The 8,230-nt window shown below is 34.2% G+C and overlaps 1 long non-coding RNA gene across 1 annotated transcript; it reads left to right on the top strand.

The window, feature by feature from the left end:
- The first annotated feature begins 1,806 nt into the window (after nucleotides 1-1,806).
- LOC141433274 (uncharacterized) lies at nucleotides 1,807-6,041 on the top strand. The gene is made up of 2 exons (XR_012451919.1): nucleotides 1,807-4,397; nucleotides 4,503-6,041. It is a non-coding gene; the product is annotated as an uncharacterized lncRNA (long non-coding RNA).
- The last annotated feature ends 2,189 nt before the right edge of the window (nucleotides 6,042-8,230 follow it).

The raw sequence follows: 8,230 nt of genomic DNA, 5'->3' as shown, positions 1-8,230 counted from the left end.
TTTGCCCTTGACTGTACTAGAGTGGGGCCAAATTTTGTGTCGCTGAGTAGATTACTCTGGTTTTTACCTTCCGTTAATGATAACATAAATTGTCTTATAAAACATACGAGCTGGACTACTTAGTGTCTTAGGCAAATGTAATTACCAGAAAATGCCATTCTAAAGATTAACGGAAATAAAAATAAATAATGTAGAAACAGCCATTTGAAAAAAAATAGTGATTGGATTTTGTTAAAATCCGTATTTTGTTATAATCCGTATTTTGTTAAATCCGTATTTTGTTTTTCAGGATATCAATACGCCATGATGTCGATCAAAACAGTTCTAGCAACACTCCTTCGGCAGTATCGAGTTCTGCCACCAGGGGGCGCTGACCAATCAAATTTAAAGGAACCACTGCGTGTTGAATTTGATATCATGATGAAAGACGTTGATAAATTCCAAATACAGATAGAAAATAGATTTAAAAGTAGTTCTTCATAATTTTATAGGTATACATTTAGGAAACAAATTAAAAACCGGACCAAAAGAAACAAGATTACGTGCTTCAAACTCAAAGGGTTTTTTATTAGAATGAAACCAGTTATAAAATACCTAAACTGAACTAAGTAGTAGTAGTATTAGTGTAGTAGTATTTTGGTGCGTTTTTATGTTTTTTTTTAAATACAAGATTTTTCTGACTGAACTATCTGCTGTTTGAACCTACTACACTAGTTAGTATACTAGGTATACATGTCTGGTAAGTAGGTGCAGACAGCAAAAAGTTCAGTCAGAAAAATCTTGTATTAAAAAACATACTGCTACTACTACTAGTTACTACGTCAAGTAAGTTTACCTAAATTTATATGAAAACATTAGTAAAAATATTTCATATCTGAAAACAATGGAATGGATAAATTTGATGGGAAGTTGCTATTATTATTTTAAAGGCTCATGTCGGCTGGATTCCGAGATAGTAAGGACAACAATGTTGGTAGAGCAATTTTACGTATGCTTTGCTTATGTAGTGAGCTACTAAATAAATATATAATAATAATATCACTTCTGTTGCTGACTGAGTACCTATACTATGTCTATCCTTAGTCTATAGACGACCGGATGGTCAAATGGTTAGAGAATCTGACTACGAAGCTTGAGGTTCCGGGTTCGTTTCCCGGTCGGGCAGATATTTGTATGAATAATACGAATGTTTGTTCTTTGGATGTTTGATATGTATTTTTAGTCCATTCAGGATAACATTGGACTCTAGAAGGTCGCAGAAGAAGGGTTCTAAACATTTCTTGTGAAGTTGTAATAATGATGATGATGGATGATGATGAATAAAAGAAGTGAAGTCATCATTTTCTTTACTTTGTAAGTAGATTAATAATGAGGTACTTACAAAATAACACAATATTAATACGTAATTAGCTACATAATATATTCGATTCATTTGCTCTCATTCCCTGTTTGAAAATATTCTACTCATAGTTGCTATGAAGTTCAAGCTTTTTTTCATTTCAATTTCAACAAATTTAGTGCAGTGCTTTAGTTGGGAAAGTTAACTTTTCGTATAATTATGATTAAAGGTCGTCACATTTTGATCAAACTGGCTGGCTTGAGTTAACAATATTATAAACGTTCCGTTTCTTGCAGAATGTTCATTACCTCTGCCTCTTTAAGTATTTTATAGGAAGACATTTCTGTTTAACAAATCAGAAAAAGATTTTTTATTGTGTTTAAATTATGATGAAATATCAAGGAAAAATCTCACTAATATTAATATAATTGCGGAAGGTTTTAAGTCTGAATGTTTTGTTTGTTACCTACCTCTTCACGTCTTAACCGCTGAACCGATTTAGGTGGAATTCGATATACAGATAGTACGTACAAGTCCCGGGGAAGGCCATAGATAGTTTTAATCCCGGAAAATTGCATAATTCCCGCGGGATAGCAATAAACGAATTCTACGTGAACGGAGTCGCGGGCAACAGTTAGTTAATGAATAATTGAAACTAATATTGACGTCTTCGATATTTTAATTAGAATTAGGTTCAGAACGTACCTATACTATAAGGCGTGCATTATAAAGAGCCTATTTTCCTTCTGTAGGTACATTCCTATATTGAACAGACTATTAGTACGTATTTATCTATGTAAGTATGTTTATCCGTTGCCTGGCATCCATAGTACAAGCTTTGCTTAGTTTGCAAAGCAACTAGGTCAATTGGTGTCGAAGTGTCCCATGATATTTATTATTATTATTTATTTATTTATTATACTTTGCTATTTTTTACACTACGAGTAAATTCATTAGAGTACTCGTAGTTAATACAAATAGATTGTGAGGCTAACGAATATAATTTAATTAAAATAAAATAGGATAATAGGGATGTTGACACCACCAATCAACTGACGTACTTTTTATGAGCTGTCAAAACACAATTCTCCCATAGAGTTTCAATGGCAATGAGGGCTATCGTTTTTTGTCTCACTAGATGGCGCACTGTTGCGTGAGGTTTTTAAGTATAGTTTTCAAAGTCTGTTATTACGGGCGTGAAAACAAAGTTTAGATTAAAATCATATTTAATACACCCTAAAACCGTACCATAAAAATATCGAGCATGCCACAGTGTTGCATAGTCCCCGTTTTGTTCGGAAAAAGGGGAGGACAAAGGTTTCCGAAAGATAAAACTGTCTCAAAACACAGACATTCATTGCCCCGGAACGCATATTTGCCATAATTAATTTCAGATATTGCAAAATATTCACAATATTATTCCAATTATAAATAAACCCGCGTAGCTCACCCAAAAACTATGAGATTTGACATTTCGGAGACCTCACGCTACACTAGCGCCTCTAGTGGTGAATTCATACGCGATAGCCCTTATTGCGAGTCGCATAAGTCGCTATTTGTTCGCCAACTGAATCAACTAACTATTTGAGCATTTCTAAAAAAGTTTGTACATTTGATTTGCGACTCCGATTTGGGTAAAAATTTGCAGGTAGATAGAGTGAACGATACTGAGTTTAAACAACATAGTCTCCCGAAATGTCCCAATTAATTTGTATGGAAAGTATTCCATACAAACCAATTGGGACATTTTGAGAGACTATGTTATTACGACTCAGTATCGTTCACTCTACATACCTGCAAATTTTTATCCAAATCGGAGTCGCAAATCAAATGTACAAACTTTTTTAGAAATACTCATTTATTTGTTTTAAAGGAACAAAAAACCTAGTTTTACAGTAAATCGAAAAATAAACTGGTTTTCAGGGCTAAAATAAAGTTTTTTTTACTGGAGTCGTGCCTTCGAATTATTTTTTAATGGCGTGAACGAACATCCCTATTATGTGATGGTTCAGTACCTAAAGCTCTGCGATGTTAATTGCAACTCGTGTTAATATAATCTTGTAATATAATATAACATAATATATACGTTAATGTGAAAACCCAGCGTTATAAATACGCTAATGCCGGTTCTGTTTGGGATAGTTTCTGAGGTTTTTAACTACTGCGCCATCTATGGGCAGAGTGCGCAACTTGGAAGGGCACGTTTGTACGATAAATAAGATGTCTCCGGAGAGCGGTACGGATGATGTAGATTTCAACCATTTTGGTCAGATGGCGTTTGGAAATGCATTTTTATAATGGGATTTTACCGTCGAGTCACTGTAAAAAACAATGTAACTGATGATTTGATTCCTGCCGTTTTGTAGAACGTTTTTAGAATAAGGGTCATAGTTATTTTCCTTGTTAAGCAATGTGATGTCGATGTCAATTAGGGGTTTGCACAGAGGCGAAATATCGCTAGATGGCGTTAGTATCGTGAGGTCCGTTTGACACTTGACGTTTGCTTGCTATTGGCTCATTTAGTTATTTAACCAATCAGCGATATTTTGCTTCTGTGAAAACCCTCATTGTGTCATTTTTCGTGAAACTTCTTCTGAAATCTTTTTGAAACATATTATTACCTAGTGCCGTCCACGAAGACGCGTGATTGGTATTATTTATTACAGTTTTTTTATTGATGATTTGCTGTAGATCAAATTGTAACAAAAACCTGTTGTAAAAATGTGCCAAGTCTCGATTGACTCCATTTGTCCATAACATGAAGTGAAATATCGTAAACAATTACAAGAAAACGAGTAATTTTGGCTAAAATCTGGCTTGTTGAGCTATTGCTCTCAGATAATAAACATATTGAGTTGATACTATATCAGGTTATTACCTACATAATAAAAAAAAGAATTGTAATCATAAAATTTTTGTTCAGGACATTGGTATTAGTGGAATATAATGATCTATTTGCAATAAAGTGTTTCACTGTTCTAATGTCGCTGCAACTTTTGATACAACATAATATTAATAAATCACATACAAACAAATAAAAAAAAACCTTTTGATTCTTGCATATTATACAATACAATACAAAGACTCTTTATTGTACACCAGACATAGTAAGCGATACAGAAAACAGATACACAGAAAAAAAATATTACAAGGTGAGCAATAGGCATATTATTTTTGCAATAGATTATCATTTATTTAAAAAAAATACCATCCATTACATTTAAAAAATATTTAGAACAAATAATTTTCAATTATAAAAACAAAAAACAGGATAAGAATAACAGAATACTTAACAAATCAGATATAGAGCGTTAAAATATCATGTCATTATCGTTATAAAAAAAAACTATCATCAAAACTATACTAATACAACACTATCAACAATTGCAGTCGACCCTCTTTCAGCCACAAAGAGGGTACTAGGGCAGGGTTCGGCAACCCGAGGCATTTTCTTACCTTGTGTTGTGGCCGGATATTGTCATTATTTGCCACTGCTGTTATTTCAAAGTTTTTCTGCATTTCTTCTTAACTATATTTTCATATGTGACTAGCTGTTGCTCGCGACTTCGTCTATGACCAATTCGTTTGTCGCTGTTTCCAGGAACTGCATTTTTCCAGGGTAAAACTATCCTATGTCTTTTCCCGCAACTTAAGCTAAGCTAAGCATACGTTATTGCTTTATTAATAACAAATATCTTCAAAATAAATCTCATTTATGTTATTAGTAGGATAGAATTTTAATAATAAAGTATTTATAAGTAACTCAATCACATGTGTGAAAATTTAAATATAAGCTAACCATGCTCTAGGTAAGAACAAATACAACCTTTTATCTCAGTTCTCGTGGCATAGTGATTAGCTAATTATACGCAGTCGCAACAATGCGTGATAAAATTCTGGCCTTTTTATTAAGAAATAAAATTATGTAAGTATCTAGTTTTCTTTTGCAATTGTCTTTCACTATTTTTTAAATATAAACTATAAACAAAATTACCAAGAAGTGAAACACGACAACATGCAACGAAAATTTGTAAAACGAAATGAAATAGAGACTTTTTAAAGCATGGTAAAGTGAGCTTGTAATTAGTGCCAATGCGTACAATATGATAAATTAACACATTATCAATTTTGATTAGAACCCGAAATTAAACAACTTATCCAGATAAAATTCGTCATTACTTATAAGTATCAATGTACAATTTTAATGAAACACTGTTGTAATTTCGATTATTATAATTATTTATATTAAGGGTTCTGTAGTGGATATAAAATATTTTATAATTAATTACTCATTACGCAGCTTATTAAAGTGTCCAGTTTTATATGTACTAAGTAAAATGTAGGCGACCCCTGCACTAGAGGGATCGGCCCTGTCATCAGATGGGCATCAATCACAAAACTGCACTAATGAAGGGGATTTAATCGGAATAAGATCGGTATTGCAAATATTGCAATGAGCAAGCGAGTGTTTCGTATCACCAGTTTGGGTTCTCTGGTAAGAGATCTCAGAGCGTTGAGAAAAAGAAAGTTTCGAAATTCAAATAAAATAGAAGTAAATAACCTAAAACTCAGTTTATGTTACTTGATATTATAACTCAATATTTATCCGGACAAAATACTGCTATCCCGCGGGAACTATGTAATTTATGATAATTATGATGAATAAATTAATTAGGTTACGAGTGAAATTTTGCTAAAATTACCTAGACTAATCTAATTGTGACCACGTTACCGTAATGTAGCCGAAACGTCGATGTAATCTAACACCTTTAAACGAGCAATTCTTATATATATATTATTAACCTAGTGCCATCCACGAAGACGCGTGATTTTGACAAAATCAGTCATTAATGACATTGTAATAAGAACCACGGCACGCGTCATCGTGAATAACTCTACCTTTATATTATGTATTATATATTTCGGGGATCTTGGAAACGGCTCCAACGATTTCGAAGAAATTTGGTACGAGTATGTAGGCGTTTTCAGGGATGAAAAATCGATCTAGCTTGGTCTTATCTCTGGGAAAACGCTGGGTACCGAGTTTTAGCCTGAGCGGAGCTCGGTCACCCAGATATTTTTAGTAATATGAGCAAAAATCGCGAAAGTTACAGCAACTACGCGATTTCCCTGAATAAACCTACCATGCGGGTGGTAGGACCTTGTGCAAAGTCCACCCAGATTGCTACCACCATCTTGCTCGCTAATCCTGCCGTGAAGCAGCAGTGCTTGCACTGTTGTGTTTTGGCGTGGAGAGTAAGACAGCCGGTGAAATTACTGGCACTTGAGGTATCCCATCTTAGGCCTCCTGGTTGGCAACGCATCTGCAATACAATTGGTGTTGCAGATGTTTATGGGCGGGGGTGATCTCTTACCATCAGGAGACCTACTTGCTCGTTTGCCATCCAGTCGAATAAAAAAAAATGCACCTAAAGTAATTAAAATTAGTTTTGTAGTTTTTGCTTAAAACAATAACAATCATCCATACATTCATATATTATTTTCAAAACTTTGTTAGTCAAATACAGAACTGAGTATGTAAACCAAATTTATCAAAGACTAAATTTTGGATCAATGTTTACCGAGAACATTTACGATACCCTAAAACACAAATTATAGTGGGAGACACAATTTGATGGGGAACCGAGGAAGATGAATCAAACACAAGTTGGGGAGGACAGCATAACAACATACAATATCTATTGTGTATCTATGCAGAAAGTGCTTACAAAATTACAACTCAAGTATGACATTATACGATAAGTTCGCCTTTGTACTCTTTTGTTTTGTTGTTTTCTTTTTGTATTATTTTTGTGTTTTATGTACAATAAAGTATTTACATACATACATACATACATATGCATCACATATCTATACAGACAGTCTGTTTGATTCATCTTCCTCGGTTCCCCATCAAATTGTGTCTCCCACTACAATTTGTGTTTTAGGGTATCGTAAATGTTCTCGGTAAACATTGGTCCAAAATTTAGTGTCTCCATAACATATATTATCTATAGAGATAATTTGTCTCGGCAATCTTGTTTTTAACCGACTTCAAAAAAGGAGGAGGTTCTCAATTCGAGTGTATGTTTTTTATTGTATGTTTGTTACGCGATAACTCCGCCAATTGTGGACCGAATTTCAAAATTCTTTTTTAGTTCTAAAGGACATACTTCCGAGGTGGTCCCATTGACACCAAATCAGGATCTGATGATGGGATCTTCGAGAAATCGAGGGCAACCCTCGAATTTTTAAAGCACACGCGAATTTTTATAGTGATTTTGGCATTTTTAACATCAAGTCAAGTATTTACATTCAGAAAGTATCATTTGGTGAACTGGACCCTGATGTTATAAAATGATATAACTATGCTGTGTTTGAGCTTAATGGAATCGTTGTGAGATGCACTTTGGCTACAAATCACTAAAAACTATGAAAAAAAAAAATATTTATAGAAAATTGAACCGACATCAAAAACCTTGAAAATATTTTTCTACTACTTTGAAGTCGGTGCCTCAGCACGAGCCAGCAGGAGTGACTGAAGTCCAATACATAGTATGTAAGTGAGGTAGACGACTATAGTTCCACTCCTGCTGCCTGGCTCGTGCTGGCTGGCTGAGGCACCGATTTCAAACTAGTGGAAAATTATTTACAGGTACATAAGTCAGCCATAGCCGAGCATTTGTTGGAGTCAGGACCAAACCATTGGATTGAGCTTCACAATCCCAAAATTCTGTCCACGGAACGTCATTTCTACTTAAGAATGGTAAGGTAATGGTAGGTACGTGAAGCAGTTATAATAAAATAGATTAAAAATGACAACCGGAACGATGGATCTAAGCATTTATCTTCGTGGAATCCTGTTATTAATAAGTGTCGGCATCGGGATGA

Source organism: Choristoneura fumiferana, chromosome 12, assembly GCF_025370935.1.
Source record: "Choristoneura fumiferana chromosome 12, NRCan_CFum_1, whole genome shotgun sequence".
NCBI classification, from domain to species: Eukaryota; Metazoa; Arthropoda; class Insecta; order Lepidoptera; family Tortricidae; genus Choristoneura; species Choristoneura fumiferana.
This window is presented reverse-complemented; position numbering and strand designations above follow the sequence as displayed.